Source organism: Camellia sinensis, chromosome 14 (assembly GCF_055761805.1).
Source record: "Camellia sinensis isolate YWXY chromosome 14, ASM5576180v1, whole genome shotgun sequence".
Taxonomy (NCBI): domain Eukaryota; kingdom Viridiplantae; phylum Streptophyta; class Magnoliopsida; order Ericales; family Theaceae; genus Camellia; species Camellia sinensis.
This window is the reverse complement of record NC_138974.1, coordinates 37701761-37724336: the sequence shown is the minus strand read 5'-3', so window position 1 is coordinate 37724336 and position 22576 is coordinate 37701761. Positions and strand designations below refer to the sequence as shown.

The window sequence follows — 22576 nt, the reverse complement described above, 5'->3', positions numbered from 1 at the left end:
AGTATTTTTTTGTGCCTTTGATTTATTGCTTAAATCAGGATTTTCAAAATTTTGATGAAAACAACGAGGGAGAAATTCCTCCGGTTTTGCAACGGTTAATTGATCAAGAGCAGGAAAGATTTGTTAAACCCTTAATGGATGATATCACTACTGTGAATGTTGGTACTGAGAAGGACCCGCGGCTGGTCCAGATCGGGTCCACGTTGTCTTCGGAGGAACGCGAGCGCTTAGTCGCTTTATTAAAAGATTTCAAAGATGTTTCTGCGTGGTCCTACGAAGACATGCCTGGAATCGATCCTGAGATCGTACAACACCGGATCCCTCTTGACCCCGAGGCCCGACCTGTCAAACAAAAACTCAGAAGGATCCGCCCGGACTGGGCTCTTAAAATTAAAGAAGAAGTCACCAAGCAAATTGACGCAGGGTTCCTGCTGGTATCCGAATACCCAACTTGGTTGGCCAACATTGTTCCGGTGCCAAAGAAGGATGGCAGAATTCGGGTCTGTGTAGACTTCAGAGATTTGAACAGGGCCAGTCCGAAGGACGACTTTCCCTTGCCACACATTGATGAATTGGTGGATTTTACGGCAGGGCACGCCTTGCTTTCATTTATGGATGGCTTTTCAGGCTATAATCAGATAGTAATGGCACCCGAAGACCGGGAGAAGACTGCATTCACTACCCCGTGGGGTACATATTGTTATAGAGTGATGCCATTCGGGTTGAAAAACGCTGGAGCTACTTATCAACGGCCAGCAACTACAATATTGCATGATATGATCCATAAAGAGGTCGAGGTGTATGTGGACGACATGATTGTCAAGTCCAAAGAAAGAGAAGGCCACTACACCGCCTTACAAAAATTCTTTCAAAGGATCAGAGAGTTTCGGCTGCGGTTGAATCCCCAGAAGTGCACGTTTGGTGTTACAGCAGGGAAAATGCTAGGGTTTCTGATTACACAAAGGGGCATCGAGGTCGACCCTTCCAAAATCAAGGCCATCTTAGAAATGCCACCACCAAGGACTGAAAAGGAGGTGCGAGGCTTTCTGGGTAAAGTGCAATTCATAAGACGGTTTATTTCTAAATTAACCTTGACTTGTGAACCACTTTTTGGTCTCCTGAAGAAAGGAAAGAAATTCCAATGGGACGGCCGATGTCAAGCAGCTTTTGAACAGATCAAAGAATATCTACAGAACCCGCCCGTGTTGTCACCACCAGAGCCGGGGAGACCGTTGATATTGTACCTTTCTGTAACTGAGACTACCATGGGCTGCATGCTCGCGCAGGAGTCAGAAGACAAAGTGGAAAGGGCCATCTACTATCTGAGCAAAAAGATGCTGGATTACGAGACCCGCTATACACCGCTGGAGAAGGCTTGTTTGGCCTTGGTATGGGCTACCAGGAAGCTGCGGCACTACTTGTTAGCTCACTCTATAATGTTGGTTTCACGTTTGGATCCCATCAAATATCTTTTCGAGAAACCAGCACTTACGGGTAGGCTAGCTCGTTGGCTGCTGTTGCTCTCCGAATTTGATTTGAAGTATGTAACGCGCAAGTCAGTAAAAGGAAGAGCAGTAGCAGAGTTCCTTGCCGACCACCCGGTTGAGGGGGATGAAGCGGTTGAGTACCTATTCCCAGATGAAGCCATTCTGCACATCGAAGATGAAACTTGGATGATGTACTTTGACGGAGCGTCAAACCAGTATGGGTATGGGATAGGGGTGTTGCTGATAGCGCCTGACGATTCCCGTATCCCTTTAGCATTCAAGCTCCGGTTCAAAGTCTCGAGCAATGAAGCAGAGTATGAGGCATGTATTGCTGGCCTGGAAGCAGCCCTAGAACTAGGGGCAAGACGGTTGGACGTCATTGGGAACTCAAACCTTGTTGTGCCTCAAGCAAAAGGAGATTGGAAAGTCAAGGAGGAAAGGATGATAATTTACCACCAAACCTTGGATTTGTTAATTCCTCGGTTTGAGAAGCTAAATTTCACCCACCTCGTAAGAGAGAACAACAGGTTTGCAGATTCACTAGCAACTCTATCTTCCATGATAGACATCCCGTCCGGAGTCCGGATGCATCCAGTCATTATTGATCAAAAGTTTGCGCCAGCATACGAGTCGATTTCCGCCATAGATGAGGCTCAAGACGGCAACCCCTGGTACTACGACATCTGGAACTTCTTGGAAAATGAGACGTATCCACTAGGGGCAAATGCCAAGGATAAGAGGGCCATCAGAAGAATGGCTGCTCAGTTTATCATCTGCGGGGGTAAGTTGTACAAAAGGGGTCATCTGGGAATGCATAAGCTCTGTGTAGAAGCTGAAGAGTCGAAGCGCCTGATGGAGGCCATCCATGGAGGGGAGTGCGGTGCACATATGAATGGAGTAATGCTGGCCAGAAAGATCCTCAGACAGGGCTACTACTGGTCAACCATGGAGGAGGATTGTATTAGTTTTGTTCGGCGCTGCCACAAGTGTCAAATTCATGCAAACCGCATGAACATCCCGCCGTCAAAGCTGTACAACATGACTTCGCCATGGCCTTTTTCAGTTTGGGGAATTGATGTGATCGGAGCTGTTACCCCGAAGGGGTCAAACGGGCATGAGTTTATCCTGGTAGCGATAGATTATTTCACAAAGTGGGTCGAGGCCCAATCATACGCGGTGTTGAAGGCGTCGCACGTCGCAAAGTTCATCAGAAACAACATCATCTGTCGCTACGGGGTGCCAAACGAGATAATTTCAGATAATGGTTCCCACTTCAAGAAGGAAGTGATAGACTTGTTGGAAAAATACAATGTGGCTTTCCATAAGTCATCTACATACCGGCCGCAAACCAACGGAGCGGTCGAGGCCGCCAACAAGAATATCAAACATATACTGCAGAAGATGGTGGGAACCTACCGAGATTGGCCAGACAAGCTGTCATTTGCTCTGTGGGGCTACAGGACTTCAATCAGAACTTCTACTAGAGCGACTCCGTATTCATTGGTCTATGGAATAGAGGCTGTTCTACCCATCGAGATTGAGGTTCCGTCGTTACGAGTATTGGCTGAGTGCCAAATAGCCGAAGTAGATTGGCAGCAGAGTAGATTTGAAGAACTCATGCTCTTTGATGAAAGAAGACTGAAAGCACTGTACCACATCCAAGGCTATCAACGCAGAATTGCCCGGGCTTTCAACAAGAAGGTTAAGTCCAGGAATCTGAAAGAAGGAGATTTGGTGCTCAAAGACAACCGAGCTCCCATCCACGACCCAAGGGGCAAGTTCAAACCCAATTGGACTGGTCCTTACATCATCAAAGCTATCTGGTCAGGTGGAGCTGTGGTTTTGATGGATCTAGATGGCTTGGAGTTCTCACAACCGATCAATATGGACAAGCTGAAGAAATATTACCCTTGAGAGGCTCGCTAGGCCGAAAAACCGAAAGGGCGACCTAGGCAAAAGTCAGAGCACAAAGAAATTAGAAAATATAAAAACTGAGCTTGCAAGGTTGAAAACCCGCAAAGGGCGGCCTTGGCAAAAGTTAGAGCGCAAAAGGAGAGTGAAAATACTCGAGTGAACCTCGGCCTGAACTACGTAAGGCTTGATTCCCGTCTTTGGGATACGTAGGCAACTTCACCTTGAAGTTCAGCCATAAACTCTTCCCCGATCAACTCTGTCCATTTTGATCATCTCAGTCATCTTTATCCATCAGTATTTATCGCGATCTCCGGTACAGTGCTATTCAGACTAGGGGCAACTTTCCGTTGCCGTGACGGTGCAAAGTTACTCAGACTAGGGGCAACTTTCCGTTGCCATGCAGTGCCGCATTGTTCTTCAGACTAGGGGCAACTTTCCAGTTGCAGGGATCTAGGGTTGTGCATCTCAGTGACAGATCTTCGGCGTGTCCAGTTCTGATCCACATCGAAAATAGTTTTGAAAAGTTTTAGTAAAAGTTGATTTTGTTCAAATTAATCTTTTTACAACTTAGACCATTTTTGGACCAAAAGCGGAAAATTTTCAGTACCACAACCTTCAATTTCATTGATTTCAAAACAGAGTTCTCCTGCTCTTGCATACAATCGAGGTTGCTTTTTTATTACCTTCATAAAGAAAACTTGAAAATACTAATAAAGCAATAAATTTGGGGCATAGTTGAGTCAAGTATCTCTGCGCCCCTTTCCAGAGCTGGACGAAGCATTTGATGCCAAGCTAGGCCCAACCTGTGCCTCCTCGTTGAGCCAATCCAAGCACTCATCGGACAAAGTGCAACTGAAGGTGGAAGCAGGGGCCAGGAGCTCTCTAGTCCTCCATGCTGTGGCATATCGGGCAAGCTGTGCACCCCGGACCGGAAAAGCAGTTGGGTACTCAATCCCCTCCGATGGGCAGATCTGATCGTGACCGAACTGACGCAGAAACCGGAACGGAAAATAGAATACGCAGTGGGTTAGACCAATCAATTGGATCCCAATCAGCCGGGACATACTATAGCTCATTGCCGGGAGGTTGAGCCAAGGACAACGCCAAGCAATGCCGTCTGCGGACAAATTGCACATCTAATCAAACCACCACCCTTCGTCAAGAGCATTGACTAGGCGCTGCCGAAAGAAGTAGCCTCGAGCTGAATAGGCCGGGCAAGAGTCCACAACCTGCTACTTGTCCATTAACCATACCTGGGGGAGGGATGGAAAATGAGAGAATAAAGAATAGAGAGATGTACGATGAGAGAAAAGTAAGACAAGGGTTTTGTGAGAAAAAAATCGAGCCTGAGGGTCGAGTGATGTGAGCAAATATATATGTAAGGTTGGGTGGGAAACATTACCTGCAGCAGCAGTGGACTCCCAGCAAACCTAGTCGCCTCCCGGCGATATACAGAATCTAAACCCATCAGCGTCTCGGCTAAGGTCATAGCGATGCATCTCTTTCCCTCTCTCAAGCCTTGGGCGACTTCAATCAGGCGAATGCTAGCTCCGCCGAAGCCCGAGGAAAGCAGAAAGTGAGACAACAAACACAAGCAGAGGGCGTGTTGCCGGAAACCCTGCCAATAATGGTTGTTGCGGTCACTGGCGTCAGAAAAACAATGGACCAAGCCAAGGATGTCCAGTTCCCCACTGCAGATCAGAGATCAAGCATCATGCGCCGTGAGCCCACACATCCGCCCTAAAGCCTGGGCGTGGACAAAACGGAGCTGGGGCAAGATCACTTCAGAGCATTCAGACTCCATCAAAACCTGAAAATCTTCGAAAGTGGGACATACCTCTTGGCCGCCGAAGCTAAAAACGTGCGTCACTGGGTTCCAGAACCTTGCCGCGGCATGGAGAAAAGGGAGATGTAACGGAGTACGGCTCAGCGTGAATAGTGCATTCAAACCAAAACCCCGGAAGTTCAGCTTTTCCGAGCCATCTAGAGAAGAGATCCAAGATGTGAGATTTTTCGCGAGAAACGCCTCCATCTTTGTGTAAAACTAAGATGAAATGAATGTTCCCGAAATTGAGGCTTTTATAGAGGGAAAAACACTATTCACAGGGACACGTGTCAAAAACTAGGTGGCTGCAGGAATAAGTGGCCGGCCGGCCACCTTTTCTGGCTGGCCGACCATTTTCTTTTTACAAAACTGGCCGGCCGGCTCCACCTCTCCATAAAATTGGCCGGCCGGCTCCCAAAGGTGGCCGGCAATGCTCCAGTGTATCTCCTTGGCCCTGTTTTACCCTTCGAGGGAAAGTTTCAAGCATTTCCATGCAACGGGAGAGTCAAAGGCCTTCATTTCCCTCTGTTTCGGATGCGTTCCGATGCCCAGATCGTCCGAAGTACACTCTGTTGTTGCTGAGTTTTGTTTATCGAGTTGTTATTTTGCTTATCGAGTTGTTTGTCGAGCGGACGTGTTTTACGTTTTTGAGTCATTGCGCTCTGTTTAAGCAATCTTTGTTTAAGTCTTGTTTATTTGCGTTGTCAACGTTATTGCATTTTGTTTATCGAGTTGTAAACTTGCTAAAGGTTCTGTTATATCTTAGTAAGTTGAGTTGCTTAGTTTGTTGCGTCGGTTCACTACCTGACTTGGTGATTACACAATGCACATTCCCATTCAATTTCATTTTTGTGCAAAATAAAATGATGCGATACGATGCTAAAAGTTTAAAATACAAACACCTTTTCAAAAGTTGTTTCATTCCATCATGTTTTACAACGAACAAAGGTACAAGTTTTACAAAAAATAAAACTGCCTAACAATGTGCAAAGTGCTACAAACTACTAGCAAAAAGAAAAATAAAGCAGGAAACAGCAGCATCAATGTCCTCGGAAGCGGGAATGAGAAGCACTCCTCATCCTCTTCTGCGGGACAACCTCTGCACCATCATCATCATCCGGGTCGGAGCTGTCATCCTCAGGATCCCCCTCAGCCTCGCCTCTGTTCCCCGAACCAAGACCGGAGCCCCCCTCCTCAGCAGATGTCTCTGACTGGCGGTCGGTAACCTCCTCCTCCTCCTCCTCCTCCTCCTCCTCCTCCTCGGGCTCCGCCTCTACAACGTGTGCCCTACGTCTGTGGGAGAACCCTCCTCGAGCTCCTCGAAAAGGCCTGGATAGCCCAGCTCCTCGGAAAGGCCTGGATGGCCCAGCTCCCTGAGAAGGCCCAGATGGCCCAGCTCCGTAAAAAGGCCCAGATGGCCCAGCTCCCCAAGGAGGCCCAGGTGGCCCGGCCCGCGGCTGAGCATATACAGGAGGCATCTGAAAATGAAAAGTTCAATACATCAGTTCAAATATGAAAATCAGATACGAGTACAGTATGTGAGTGGGGTGTGTGTCAGATGTGCTCTACAATACAGAAAAATGCTCAAAACCAGTGTGTCATCAGAAGTGTGATAAATACAAGAAAAATGAGCGGTACCTGCACACCCATAACGGATAGGTGTGTCTCTCTCCGAAGGACCATGCCCTCAAGTGCGGCCATCACCCCGAGAATCTCGTCCACATACTCAACCGGAGGCTGCAGATACAAATGCAAAACTATCAGTAAAGGAATGAATGTCTAAGTACTCGACTGATAAATCAAAGCTATAAATCATACCGGTGGAGAATCAAGATCCCTGACATATCTATGGTCAGGAAGTGGAGGCTCTAGCGGAATCGGGTAAGGAGTCCCAAAACGCCATCCCGTCAACTCGGACGGCATGTCCGGCCATCCAGGATGAGGATAAGTCGGAGGAGTCAGAGGAACCGATCTACCCCCACCTCTCGATATACCAGCCCTACTAGTAGAAGGGGCGTCTGCAGCTCGAGCCTGGGCCTGGCTCGAAGATGACGTACCAGCAGCCCTCGTCATCGGGGTGCGAGCCCCCGCTAGTGGAGGCATCAAATATGTATGACGGTAAGTGGCATAGTCCCCCTCCTCGAGGTGCAACAGGGCATCACTACCCAGCATACCACCGACTACCTCCTGGTGAGAGGGCCTATCAGCAATCCGCATACTGACTGGGGGTGCTGCGGGAGGGTCCTGAGAAGTATACCCCCATACCTGACGCAGAAAGCGTTCCCCCAGAAACCATGCTCTGCTAACAGGTCCTTCGAGCAGGAACCTGTACTGGGAGGTGCCCGATCCTCCGGGATACTGAAATCAGAGACCATCGCCCAAGGGTGCCCAAGGCTGCCATGTAATCTGCGGATAACAAGTGAATACACCAATCAGAAATCAGGAACGTGCAGGGCAAATCAGAGATAAAAAATGGGAAGAACTGAGGGTTCTGAAGTACCTCCGATGGGCGCACAGTGTCAAAATACTGTCACAGATAAATGAGAGTCTCTCGGGGTCTCGGCCGGTGCGGGCCCTCGAACACCAGAGAATATGAGGTCATGGGGGGCCTTGCCACCTCCAACTCTGGGGCTAATGCTGGGAAGTATACGTAGACCCATAGCTGAGAAAAGCAGTGCAGAATGTAAGTACAAAGTGCTGAGAGCAAAATACAGACTGTAAAGTGCGCTGTGTGTGCAATGTACAAGTAATGAAGAGCAGAAATGTAAATCAAGGGGACAGAAAAGTACCTCCCAGGCTCTCCAATAACCGCCAAGTAAGTCTCCCCGCCCGTGGGAGGTCGCGCTCATATAGTAGTAAAGGGTAGCCAGGCCGGCGCCACCCCAGTCATATCGACTGACCTGTGATAGGTCAACCAGAGCGCTCAGCAGGTATAGCCCGACTGTGTTCCCTCTATCGGCAAACAGGGTAGTCCCGAAGAGGAACATAAGGAAACCACGGGCGTACTGCTCCGTCTCCTCAAGAGTCTCGGGCACCATCTCCGCCCGCCGGAAGTGGGAAGAGAACCAAGTATATCGGACTCTCCCAGAAACCCTGTCAACAGGCGGGCGAGCCCCCAGCAGATAAGTCCAAGCGGCCTCCCACTCGCCCATGTCCTCGTCATAGGGGATGGACCAACCTCCTATGTCCAGGCCGGTCAACACAGCGAAGTCCAGAGGGGTCATAGTCATGTCCTCGGTGGCAGAGAAATGAAAGGAGTTGGTGGTGTCCCACCATCTCTCTACCAGTGCCGCCATCAGTGTCCTCCTGGCAGGACAACGTGACAACCCAATGCAGAAGGCCCCGAACCCTGCCAAGTCTACTAAATCCCGGACAGCCTCCGGGAGCTCAACATACCAGTCCCGCGCGGCGGTGGAGCCATACCCCCGTACACTGCGAGAACCAACCTGCATTCAAAATGAATACATGTATCAGTATGAAATGAATACATGTGTCAGTATGAAATGAATACATGTGTCAGTATGAAATGAATATATATGTCAGTATAAAATGAATGAGCTGTGTGCCAATGAAATGAATGGGCTGCGTGTTCAACTTTCAATCAGTGTGGGCTGCGTGTTCACTATCAATCTGGGCTGCGTGTTCAGGAAATTTAAGTTTGGGCTGCGTGTTCAACTTTCAATCAGTGTGGGCTGCGTGTTCACTATTAATCTGGGCTGCGTGTTCAGGAAATTTAAGTTTGGGCTGCGTGTTCAACTTTCAATCAGTGTGGGCTGCGTGTTCACTATCAATCTGGGCTGCGTGTTCAGGAAATTTAAGTTTGGGCTGCGTGTTCAACTCTCAATCAGTGTGGGCTGCGTGTTCACTATTAATCTGGGCTGCGTGTTCAGGAAATTTAAGTTTGGGCTGCGTGTTCAACTCTCAATCAGTGTGGGCTGCGTGTTCACTATTAATCTGGGCTGCGTGTTCAGAAAATCTAAGTTTGGGCTGCGTGTTCAACTCTCAATCAGTGTGGGCTGCGTGTTCACCATTAATCTGGGCTGCGTGTTCAGAAAATCGGAGTTTGGGCTGCGTGTTCAACTCTCAATCAGTGTGGGCTGCGTGTTCACTATCAATCTGAGCTGCATGTTCAGAAAATCAGAGTTTGGGCTGTGCGTTCTACTCTAAGTCAGTGAGTGCTATATGTTCACCATTTTAATTCGGGCTGTGTGTTCGACAAATCAGAGTGTGAGCCGTGTGTTCATTTCTCAACTAATGTGTGCCGTGCGTTCGCAATCAATTAATGAGCCGAGTGTTCAGAAATTCAAGTGTTTAAGCTACATATTCAGGATGCAAATAAAGTACTATGTCATAAGCTAAACTGTGTGTTCAAGCATGGCAAAGGCACGAAATGTACGAAAAAATGCAGAAAATGAAGTAAATACCTCTCGGGCCTCATGAGAGAGGTGATGCTCTGGCTCGCGGAGAAGTAGATCCCCAGGTGCTCGCTCATCAAAATCAGTGAAATGACGGAAAACGGCACGAGGAAGGACATGTGCTGGCGGAGCGTACCTCCCGGGAATAAAAGGTCGGACCCTCGGGGGCAAAGTCATGGGATCAAAATTGTCCCCGGCACCCGGAAAGCCCCCACCATGCGGAGAATTACCCGCCATTTTCAGAAAATCTGCAAAAGGAGCAAAAATGAGCGAAAATGAGCCAAAATTGGAAAAAGTCAACAAAAGTCAACTCTCGGGAAATGAAAAAGTCAACAAAAGTCAACTCCCGAGAAAATCTTCCAAATATTGAGACAAACTCACCTCAAGTGGCGAAAATGAGAAAAGAAGCTCCGAAACCAAAATTTAATCAGTACAAGGTGCTTGAAACTGAATATTTTTGCGAAAACAACTTGCGTGGGGCATTGGAAAACGTGTATGGAACTCAGATCTGGAGAAGAAAGTGGTGTAGAAGGCAAGGGAAGAGAAGATCTCGGCTGCATTTATAGGCCCAAAGTCTTGGGATGAAGGAGCATAAAGAAAGGAGGTGAAAGGACCAAAATGCCCTCGGATTTGGGCATATGGCCGGCCGGCCACCTTTTCCAGCCGGCCAGCCATTTCCTTTTTGGAAAACCGGCCGGCCAGCCATTCTCTTTTTGTAAAACCAGCCGGCCACCTCCCATCCCTCATAAAACTGGCCGGCCATGTCCCCCACATGCCCACCTAGCTCTCTGCAAATTTTGAGGAACATTGGAGCTCCCGGGACCTGAAAAAGTTCAAGGAAAGTACACTTCCGGTCGCGAAATTGCTCCGCCGGAACTTCAGCTTCAAGTTCTGACATGTGTCTCATCGTTATTCATCAAAACCAAGATGTATCCTTTTAAATATGTTGTAGTCTTTCCAGGAAATTGAATCGAAGGCCGTCATCAAAGTCGCCTTCGTCGAAACACGCATTTCTGTGCTCGTTATTTCATGACAAACGGACACCCTGATTTATGCTCATTTTGCACTATCATGCACATAACTTGCATTCTCATGAGCATACTTGTATTATTATGCACATTTCTTGATGTTGCCATACTTCTGTGCTTGAGCATGCGTTGTCACGCATGTTCCACTCTTGCATTGCGATGCATTCACTCACCGGCACTGCGTGTGTCAAACTTTCAGAATCACATTAAATATATGTTGGTAGCATATTGTACTTGTTGAAATTTCTTTCTTTTGCAGGCACGATATTGTATGTACGGTTCATTTGAGGCTGGTGCGACCAGACGAATCGCGCAGGTATCGTATCTTCTCCGTGTGAGACGTGGCGGGGATTGAATAATCCTCCGCATTCTTAACTGCATGAAATGTAGTTGTTACTTTGCATTCTTGCTTAAAACTGTTGCATCTATTTGCGAATACTTGCTTCATTACAGCTTGCTGCATTTGCATGATCATTGAGTTATGTTCGGCTTCTTGCATATCGCTTTGCATTTTGCCCCCCCTGCCTGCGGGCACGTCTCTGTTTACTTTGTACGTTTGTGTAAGTCTTCGGCCTTGTCAAAAATGGGTCGTCTCTGGGCTTTGACATTCACTCCCGTCACTTGTGACTTCCGAGTTCGTCAAAGAGGGGCAACTGTAGACACCCCATTTTTGACCGACCTTAAGACTCAGACATCATCGATTGAGCGCTTGGTGATATTACATAATGTGCTCGTTCAGAAGTTTCAGAGTCACGGTCGTGAGCCCTGCCTCCGGACTTCCGAACCCTCTTTTGTGCTTTGCCTCGGTTTGCGAACCAGGCTCGGTTTTCGCTGTTTCTTTTCCTGAGGGGAGGGAGAAGTCCCGCAGACCATCTCTCAGTGGCCGTGGGCTACATTTTGTGGCCGCAGGCCATTTTGCCCATTTCGGAGTCCGGTTTCCGGTTTTTCGGGACCGTTGGCCGTGTGCCTCGGTTCGGGACCACCTAACCATCTCCGTTTGTTCTGATTTCTGGCATACTTCCTTTCTACTCCCTTTTGAGGGACACTGGGGTCTGAGAAACCCACTTCGTGCCCGAATGCCACTTTCGGTGCTTAATAGGCAGTTTTCGGGGCCTCGAACTGCGTGTTTTGGCCCCCGAGCATTCATTTTCCATCGGTTTTCGTTCATTTTTGGCAAGTGCCTCTGTTTCATCACCAGGAAGGCCGTAGAAGGGTGGGAGGCCATCAATTGTTTCAACAACCAATTTTTGCTCCTCCGGCGCCCTCCGACGCCCGTTTTTCTCACTTCCGAGCTAATGTTGAACAACCTGGGCCCTCTTTCTTGAACTTTGAACCACATATTTGTGATGTACACACATGGGAGGACCCTAAAAGTTGGTGGCCGGCCACTAATTCCGTTTGTCCCTTTTGAACCCCTCCTTCCGAGCCAATGTTGAACACCCTTGGGCCACTTGCTTGAACTTTGAACCACATATTTGTGATGTACACATTGGGAGGATCCTAAAAGTTGGTGGCCGGCCACTAATGTCACCTGACCCTTTTGACCCCCCCTAGAAGTGGCTTGTTCTCTCTCCTGTTTTAGAGTTTCCAAATTCGAACCATAGGGTTGTGAAGAGGAGACCTAGGAGGCCACCTTTTTGTGGTGGCCGGCCACTAAAGCAATTTGACCTTTTTGACCCCTAGCCGGCCGGCTAGGGGGAGTGGCCGGCCGGCCACCTGCAAGCCCAAAAAGTGGCCGGCCATGTTCCTTGCAACACACACTTTACAGTTGTATAGCTGTATCCCCCAGAACATATCTCAATCCGGGGGATATTTTTTGGGGGAAAACTTGCCTCATTTTCCCCCACCTTTTCCCCACCTTTACACTCTCTTTTTGTTCCTTATAACCAGCTGCCAAGCCTTTGCATAGGGGGTTAGAAAAATTGTCTTCAAGTCTTGCATCAAAATCTCCCTCTATCTCTCTCATTTTCTCAAAAACATCCAAGTTCTACACCTCATTTCTTCATCAACACCAAACACCATCACCACCATTCCATTTCCAGCATCAAGGAGGGTTTCTCAGAGGCAAAAGGTGCTGCAACTTGGTCCAAGAAGCAACCAAAGAGTGGTCTACAAGGGTGAGTTGCCATTTCCCCTTTTTGAGCTTATTTTTGGTATCATTTCTTAGCCATATATGCTTTTTGCTTTGAGCTCCGGCCATAACTGAAAGTGGCCTTCTTTTGAGCTCTTTTTCACTTTTTCTTAAGGGCTCAACCCTGTTTGAGCCCCCCATCTTGCACTTGCTTCAATGTCTTCCTTAAATACTATTTTCTTGCATGCTTTGGCAGCCTATTGTGCTTCGGTTTTTAGTCTTTTTACAGTACTAAAAACAGTCTTATTTTGGTCCATTATTCATGTTTTATTAAGGGTCTTTCATGGTTTGGGACCTCCATATGCTACTTCATGTTATACCCCTCCTTGGTCCCCTTTTCTTGCATGCTTTGGCAGCCCATTATGCTTTCATTTTTGGGCGTTTTACAGAACTAAAATCAGGCTTATTTTGAGCCCCTCTTCAACATTGAAGAAGGGCTCAACACTGTTTGGGACCTCCATGCTACACTTGCCTTTATATTCCCTCTTTGGTCCCCATTTTTGCATGTTTTGGCAGCCTATCATGCTTTGGTTTTTGGCCTTTTTACAGTACTAAAAATAGTCTTATTTTTTCCCATTCTTCATGTTTCATTAAGGGCCTTTGGCTGTTTGATGAATATTTTGTATACTTTGTGTTATAAGCCACTTTTGAGCCTCATTTTGCATTGCATTCCTAGCATGTTTGTATACTGTTTTGGGGTTTTTACAGTTCTGTAAATAGTCATATTTTTGGTCCCTCTTCAATGTTGTAGAAGGGAATGTTTCAGTTTGGGCTTTGCATATACCACTTGCCTCTTTGGCCACCTTTTGGCCCTTTTTCTTGCATAAGAGCTTAGCCATATCCATGTTTGTTTTTAGGGTTTTTACAGTTCTGTAAAGTGGCTTATTTTTGGCCCCTCTTCAATGTTGTTGAAGGTCCCTAACCTATTTGGAGTTAGCAGCTATGAGTTGCTTCATAATCTCATGTTTAGGGCCATTTTTGCATGCCATTGTTGCCCTATCTTTGCTTGCTGTTTGGCCATGATTTGTACTGGTAAAATGCTTATTTTGGGGCTGCCTTGCTTCTGTCTTTTCATTCCATGTACCAATTATGCATGCTTTGTATAGCTGTAGTTCATTCTATGTGCCTAATTTTGCATTTCGGGAGAGATCCCATGCATCGGGTGTGTTTTCGCCTCATTTCGGGGCTGTTTTCACCCACATTTCATTGCTGAAAATCCATTAACATGTTTGCATATCATTTTCCATGCATTTGCATTGCATATACCATTGCCTCGGTTTGCGTTCCCGTGTGCACGCATTTCGAGGCACTTCATTTTCATCTATCGGCCTCTTATGTGAGTGTGGCTGAGGCTCTCTCATGTTAGTATAAGTCCATGTTGCACTCTATATGCCATTTCCATGCCATTGCATTGCATATACCATTGCCTCGGTTTGCGTGCCCGTGTGCACGCATTTCGAGGCACTTCATTTTCATCAATCGGCCTCTTATGTGAGTACGGATGAGGCTCTCTCATGTTAGTATAAGTCCATGTTGCACTCTATATATCATTTTCCATGCATTTGCATTGCATATATCATTGCCTCGGTTTGCGTGTCCGTGTGCACGCATTTCGAGGCACTTCATTTTCATCTATCGGCCTCTTATGTGAGTACGACTGAGGCTCTCTCATGTTAGTATAAGTCCATGTTGCACTCTATATATCATTTTCCATGCATTTGCATTGCATATACCATTGCCTCGGTTTGCGTGCCCGTGTGCACGCATTTTGAGGCACTTCATTTTCATCTATCGGCCTCTTATGTGAGTGTAGCAGAGGCTCTCTCATGTTAGTGTAAGTCCATATTACATTTCCATGTCATTTGCATTGCGTATGTCATTTTCTCAGTTTGCGTGCCTGTGTGCACGCATTTCGAGACATCTCATTTTCATAGCATTGTGCATGCTAGGCTGTATCTTAGTTGCATTCATGCATGTCATGCATATTGCATCGTGTTCGGGGTAGGAGTTAGCCCGTGCACGGGAAACGAGGTGCATTTCATACTCCGTGTGACGGAATGTGTCTCAATTCCCCAGTCGCCGACACTCCGGATCATCCATGATGGAGTTAGGTTTTGTTGTGTTTTCATGTGCATTCATCCTACATTGAATTGTGCAATTTGACTCCTCGGCCATCATGCCTCGGTATGCGTGATTGGTGGCACGAGGATCCACGCATGCATATATTTGTGAAAATACATTGCTATGCCCCTTTCCTGCTCTCTGTTGCAGCAAAATGAAGAATCAGCAACTTTTCGGGACTTGGCACGCGTTTCAAGAATAACTGCTAAACAGAGGCTAATTGGGGCATCCCGGTGGATTTCCGCGCAAAACAACCCGGACATGCATCATCCATCAGAAGCAAGGCAGTCCCTGGCTTGCATGCCAGTTTTATTTATTTTCTTAGTTGATTCGTTAATTAATTAGGAATTTGTATATTATTTGGACTGTAATATTTGGACTGTAATATTCTTTTATTCGGGACTGTATATTTATTCGGACCCTCTGCGCGAGGGCAATGTTGTAATAAGTGTGCGTGTGTGTGTTGCATGTCTTCCAACCCTACGTCTTTCTCCCTTTTATTTACCCGCTTATGATGGTTAGATTAGGGCATATTTTAATTAGCATACAGTATGACAGCATGTTTGCATCATTCATCTGTTTTGCATGCACCGGGCTCGGCGCATCATACTAACTGCATTGTATTTCAATTTCAAAGTTGAATACGTGTTAGCTGTAGCATTCCATATGCCATGTTTAGAGTAGCTGAGCCTGCTATAGTTGCATTTTTGCATGTGTTGCATTAGGCATTTCTGTATACTTAGGACCATGCATTATTTCTAACATAGTTTCTGTTTTGGCTTGGAGTACTCGGTAAGTTTTATGTTTTAGCATCCTTGCATGCGTGTGAGTGACTGCCGTGATAGCATGCTTACCATGAGGCTATGTGCTTACATGATATATCTGCCTGAATGCCTGTGGGTGAAGGTTGGGTCACTTGGATTGGAATAAATCATCAAATGTTTCAAGCCTACCTGCGGGTAGCAAACCATTTTCAAAAAGCGAACATGAAATGTTTTGTTCCAATTTAGGCGATCCAGTCTATACTTGTATGCTGTGCGCTTCACATAGTAACCTAGGCTAATAACCGGAATAAGAACTCACAATGTTTTCAAAAATAGATATCATGGTTAGTAGAGGCCGGTCTCTGACCGGGCGAGCGGGGGTGCTCACGAAGTGACCTTCCCTAATCGTACCCAAGTTCCCGAGCTGAGGCAACTTTGGTGATGATGGACACGTGGCCTTTTGGCACCGAGTCAGGGTTTCCTAAATTTCCCATTTTAAAAACATTTAGGTGGCGACTCTGTATCTGGCAAAACAGTCCATGTTTGGCACTTCTTTCAAAAATCTGTTTTCTCAAAACGATTTTCCGGATTTGGACTCTTTGGTTCAGACTTAGAACCGTGACAAATTTGGAGAGTCCTGAGCTGTAGTGACCCCAAAATGAACGGAACGGGAGCTCGTTCCTCCCGGGAGCGTTCGGGGACGTCTACAGTTTCTGGCGACTCTGCTGGGGATTTAGAGAACTTGACTCGAACTCATGATATCTGTTTTTGACTACACTTGTGTGTTTCTTTGCATTGCATTTGCATTGGTGCGCCTAGGACACCGTGTTTGCCATCTGCTATTCCTGAACGGTTTGCCGGAGGCTTGTCTTGTCAAGGCATGACCATAAGGCTGACCGGTTGTGGGCTCTGCCAGTATGGGAACACAAACCCCGGTTTTACCGGGGCACCCTCTTTGACCATTCGACCTAGTGCATATTCGGATCCATAGTGACCATTCCAAACTAGGACAGGTTGCTTACCCGTTTATAGGTTGTTTGAAACCGCTGTGTGCATAGTGAAACCCTAACTCCTGACAAAATAGGACAGGGAAACCCTACCCCAACATAGGGGTGTTTTGGCTCTCACTCATCTGTTATGTGCTTTAGAGTGCGTCTCTACAGGAATGCATGTATCAGTATATGAGTTTGGGCATCAGGCCTGCGGGCATCAGTTCAGTATTGTCAGCATCAGGCCTGCGGGCATCAGTTCAGTATATAAGTTTGGGCATCAGGCCTGCGGGCATCAGTTCAGTATTATGGGTATCAGGCCTGCGGGCATCAGCCAGTATTTGAGAATTAGTTATCTGCGGGTATCAGATTCTGTTTTAGGGGACAGTGAAACAGGGATAATAATCAGTGTTTGAGGACAGTGTGTATTCAGCTTATTGACTGTGTGTTGTTATGCCCGGCTGTGTGTCATGCATTTTATTTTAAGCTGTTATGCTGCCCGTTTATCTGTTTATTTATTTCCTTTTCGCTTTATTTATCTTTTGCTAGGTCAGTTCTCGCACAATTGCTTCCAACCCAGCAAGCATTCCCCAAACACTTTGGACACGAGGTCATCGACTCAATCGATCTGAGGATCTAATCGACGGACAGCCAGTGTTCCATTCTCTATCCCCCGTTACCAAGAGAAAGCCGAAAAAGCACAGTGTGTCAGAACAGAGGTCGTCAGAGCAGTGGGTTACTTCATCAGAGGACTATAGGACTGAGGTCTCAATTACTGCTGTAGAAATAGACTTACCAGTTAGTCAGATGGATCAACAAAATACATCAGGGATGGAAGCTCTAATGCGCCAGATGCAGGAGAGCATGAGACAGATGCATGATGATGCAGCCCGACAAACGGAGTTCTCCAAATAGCAGGCCGCGATCATGGCCCAACAGGCCGAACTAATCACCAGACTGCAACAGCAGAATGCGGCATCTGCTTCACACCAAATTCCTCCTCCAGCAGGGGCTCCATTACCTGAGCAAACGCCTACTGTTCAGAACGCTCCGCCAAACACCCAGAACGCCGTGCCAAATCTCCAAAACTTATAAGAGGACACGAATCTACCAACGGGGCCAGCTCCGCCCCCGCTTCCACCACAACTGTCCAAGGTCCATACACCCAATCACCCGGACTCTCCCTTCGAGTTCGAGGTTGATCATACAGCTTTGAAATTGAGCAAACTTGAGAAGCTCTTCAAGAAATCCCAGGGGGTCAAGGCTATCTCGGATATCGAGGATGGATATACCGACGTGGCCGTAACATTGCCCGATAGGTTCAAAATGCCTCAAATTGACCGCTTTGACGGGTCCGGCCACCCCATGGTCCATCTCCGACTGTTCTCAGACATCTTGCGGCCAATGGGCCTAACGCGACCACAGAAGCTTTCATTATTCGGCCGAACCCTGTTGGGTGTGGCCGCCCACTGGTACGCAAAGTTAGAGGATGAAGTGAAGAAGAATTGGGATGAAATGGCTGAGGCCTTTGTCGCGCAATATTCGTACAACACTCAGATCGAGATTACAACTCGTGATCTTGAAACGACAAGGCAAGAGCCCAAGGAAACTTTCTCGGACTTTGTAATCCGATGGATGGCAAAGGCGTCAACGATGACTCTAAGGCCCACGGATAAGGACCAAATCCGAATGATTGTGCGCAATCTCCACCCAAAGTTGATGCAGAGAATGATTGTAATCCCCTTTCCTACTTTCTCAGATTTACACGAGATGGGGGTGCAAATCGAAGATGCAATGAAACAAGGTCTGTTTGACCACGATAGGGAACAACCGAGGAGGACTTTCAACCATAACAACAATGCGGGCCCGAGTGGCGCTGCAAATACAAGAGCCTCGGAAGTCAGTATGGTCACCACCACTCCCCCTCCCCCTCCAAGGCCCATGGCTACCACACCCTTCTCCGGCGCGTCCGGAAGCAACACACAAACCACCAGATTCCAACCTCGAGGCCAAAGAACCTTCACCCCATTATATATGCCCCTGTCCAAAGCTCTAGGGGTATTGATCAGGAAAAAGCATTTGAAACCCCTGGAGCCGCACTCCCTCCCTCTCATGACCCAGCAAAGTACTGCGCGTATCACCAACAACACGGTCACGACACCGACTGTTGTTTCAGATTGCGTCATGAGATCCAAGACCTTATCGACAAACAGGTGATCGCGCCTCCCGATAAACCCAACGTCACAACCAACCCTCTCCCACCACATAACCAAGCTCCCCCTCCCAACAGAATCAATTTTATCCAAACTGGGGTCACATCTTACGATCCCAATATCTATATCACCCCATCCCACCTACCCAAGCCGGAGGTGTTCCTCCCCGATTGCACTGACTTCTTATGCATGGTGGACATCTCCAAAACCCAACCAGAACCGACGGTGGTGACCGTCGAAGATGGGGCATGGCAGATTTCGGGAGAGAATGAGATTGTTGAATCTGGGACTGGATAGAGTTTTGTTGGGGGAGCCTATGATCCAAGCGAGTACATCCTATCAACGAGCCGAATTGGGCTAGGTGTAGAATTGCCAGAGACAGGAGAGCTGTGCATGATCCGGGGGGATGGATCTGGGTTAGGGGCAGATGATCTTACAGCCGTAGAGGAGGACTTTGCCAACCTGCAATTTTTCGATGACCAGGAACCGGGGGATTCGGCAATCAACTGGTTCGACTATGAGGAATCGGCAGAGGCCACTGGATGGCTCGAGGATCAACCAGATGAAGTGGCGGAAGCCCAACCAGAACAGAGCCCGGCAGGGGCAGGAGTATCAGCTGTGGCCGGAATGGCCGGAAGTCAAGTTGTATCGCCGGAGAGTGCCGGTGTTAAGAATTCCGCTCGAGACTTGGGCATTATGGATACAGGAATTGTTGAACAACCAGCTGTACTGACGCAGCTGGAACAAGAAAAGTTTGAGGAGGCTGAGAGAATTAGGAAAGCTAAAGGCCCTGAGGGGACTGAAAGTGCTGTGTGCACGAAGATAGAGAATGCTGCGAGCATGTGGACAGGGAGTACTGCGAGTGCAACTAAACCGGAGCCAGACAGGTGTCTGTTGGCTGCCGACGGAATGTGGTGGGAAGACGATGACTTATGTCTTGCCCACACGGATGAAGACTGGGGAAATAATCAACCGGATGACACTTGGTACCTCGATGAGGTTGACCATATGACGAGAAGTGGGCGGTACTTCAAACCCCCACACCTGGACCAACCCGAGGCATCCGGGAAGGATAGAGAAGCGGAGAAACAGAAGGAGAAGCAGATTGAAGAGGAAGCTGTGCTGAAACAGTTAAAAAAGATACAAGCAGACATCTCCATCTGGGGACTGCTAATGGCATCACGAGTACATAGGGAAGTTGTCCTGTCTGCTATGGACAAGTCCAAACTCTCCATAGACACCACGCCTGAACAGTTGGTTGGGCTGGTTTTTCCGGGAGGAGGTTCCCCGGCATTAACCTTTTCGGACAAGGAACTGCCGCCTGAGGGCACAAATCATAACAAACCTCTCTATATTTCTGTGGAATGTAGAGATAAGTGGATACCGGTGGTACTTGTTGATACCGGGTCTGCGATTAATGTCTGCCCGACCAGAACGGCATATGCAATCGGGTTGAAGCCCGTGGACTTCGTCCCAACTACTCAAGTGATCAGAGCATACGACAATACCAGCAGAGAAGTGATGGGGACTGTTAAAATTCAAACCAAGGTTGGTCCAGGACAACACAGCATTGAATTTCATATCTTGGACGTTCCCGCAACCTTTAACCTACTTTTAGGGCGACCATGGTTGCACCAGGTCAAGGCAGTCTCTTCCACTCTACATCAGATGCTAAAGTACCCTCATGGGAAAGGGGTAGCGATCGTTTTTGGGAATTCATCAATCCATCCGCCGCCGGAAGTGTCCACACCTGTCTTGGAGATCGAGCATGGCACGGAGGATGTGTTTTTATCGGGGTTCACTTTGGCCGAGGCTCGAGTGGTGCAGAATGTCATGGCTGTGAATGAGGGTATGTACGTCAGTGCTCAATCTGTCTACCTCATGAACAAGCTACAACATATCCCCGGAATGGGATTAGGAAGAAGCGGCCGGAAGGGCGTCGCGGTATCGGCCGAAGTGCCACACAACCCTCACACCTTTGGATTGGGTTATCTGCCCACCAAAGAGGACTGGGTGAGGAAAGGGAAAGAAATGGCCGGAAGGGCCAGAGCAAAAAGTGCCGAGCATGTTTGGGCCAAGCTAACTTGGGCCTATCTAGAGTTGGTTTTGCTCGGTTGGGGCCCAGGTCCCATGTTTAGGCCAAGTTAACTCGGCTTCCCCGGAGTTGGTCTTGCTCGATGGGGCCCAGGTCACATGTTTGGGCAAAGTTAGTTTGGTCGAGGTTTCCGTTTGCAAACCCAGGTTTTGTAGGAGCACGTTTAGCTCTGTGGGAAAGATCTTCTGAGTACCGGCTTAAGCTGTCTGGAACCCGGTCTTCCCGGAATGTTACTGAGCTCGGTTGTTGTGGAGCTCGGCGAGTAGAGCACTCAGACTCGTTATGCAGCCCGGTCGTGTGAGGCCGAGGTGATGCCGCCGGGCTGCCGAGTTCCCGCTAATGTTGTCTAGCGATTTGGTTAGGTAGTATTCGCTGGATTTGTGCTGACAGATGAGAGAGCAGCTCCACGTGTCAAGAGACTAATGGGTACAGAGTTGAGCGCAGAAAGTATATAAGCATGACTGCGCCCTCCATGTTGGGGATGGAACATCATTTGGTGAGATACAATTTGATATTGATTGAGTTCTTCTCTCTCTGTCTCTTTCCCTGAGTGTGTGCTAACTTGACCGTCGGAGGGGTTTTCCGGCAACATACCGCCGGGTAGCTCACCGCCGTTATATTCTCAGATTGATTGGATAGACACGAAGCTTGGACGAAAGGAGTACGGACAGCGACAGATATTTCCTCCCTGTACACAAACAATTGAAATATAATTAAATAACAATAGTCTATAAAACGAAAGGTCACAAAAACCAAAAACCAAAAAAAAAATGGAAGACAGTGAATAAGAAATAATATATACCTCACGGTTATCAGTGACCTTGAGAACCAATTTACCATCACAATGTCTGTATTTCATCACATAACGCGTCTATAACCCAGTGCAATTGAACAGGGAAAAAAAAAATTTGGAAGACAAAGTTATTAGTACACGTAATAAAGAAATATTAGAATTGAATTGAAGTATTCGAAGATGGATCTATCATCAAAAGAAAAAGGGAAGGGGGGGGTGAAGAAATCTGAGAGGTAGAGGTGAAAGATTACAGATTCGGGACTGGCACAATACAATTGGACAGATCTCTCCACGAAATCGTCCCACGATGTTATATAAACCATTCTCACTCTATATATAAGTGTATATAGACAGATATACACAAAGAGAATCCAATAATTCGCAGATGCCGTCGTCGATCTCTGGGGGAGGATTGAGGTTTTCAATTTTCAGGGTTTAGGGATGCGTCTCTGACATTATGTTTTTTTTTTTTTTTTAATTACACTTTACCCTTGTGATTTTACTGAAGCCCTTATAATTTAAAAAATATACACCTCAGTGGTGAGAAAGTCTATTTTCACACACTATTTACACTCTGTCAATACATTTAATGAATTTTTTTAATTATATTTTTGCTCTAAAATGAAACTATCAAAATACGCCTTTTTCCTTCAATCAAAACCCTAACCCTCAATCAAAACCCTAGCTACTAACTACTACCAATAGCCATTGCCGACCACCACCCACCACCTCTAAACCCTAACCCTAAACATGGTAATATTTTCATCCCGTTGCCGCCTCACCGTCACACTATCCTCACGC

The 22576-nt window shown here is 47.3% G+C and overlaps 1 long non-coding RNA gene across 2 annotated transcripts in view; it reads right to left on the bottom strand.

The window, feature by feature from the left end:
• LOC145808020 (uncharacterized) overlaps positions 1–22199 on the bottom strand; it is a 112032-nt gene extending 89833 nt beyond the window's left edge. Inside the window, exons 1-2 of one of the 2 annotated variants that reach the window (XR_014351493.1) lie at positions 22027–22199; positions 21785–21853 (exon numbers count right to left, since the gene is read on the bottom strand). This is a non-coding gene — a long non-coding RNA (uncharacterized LOC145808020). The remainder of the gene's footprint in view (positions 1–21784; positions 21854–22026) is intronic. The other variant, XR_014351492.1, reaches the window with a different exon arrangement.
• Positions 22200–22576: the final 377 nt, after the last annotated feature.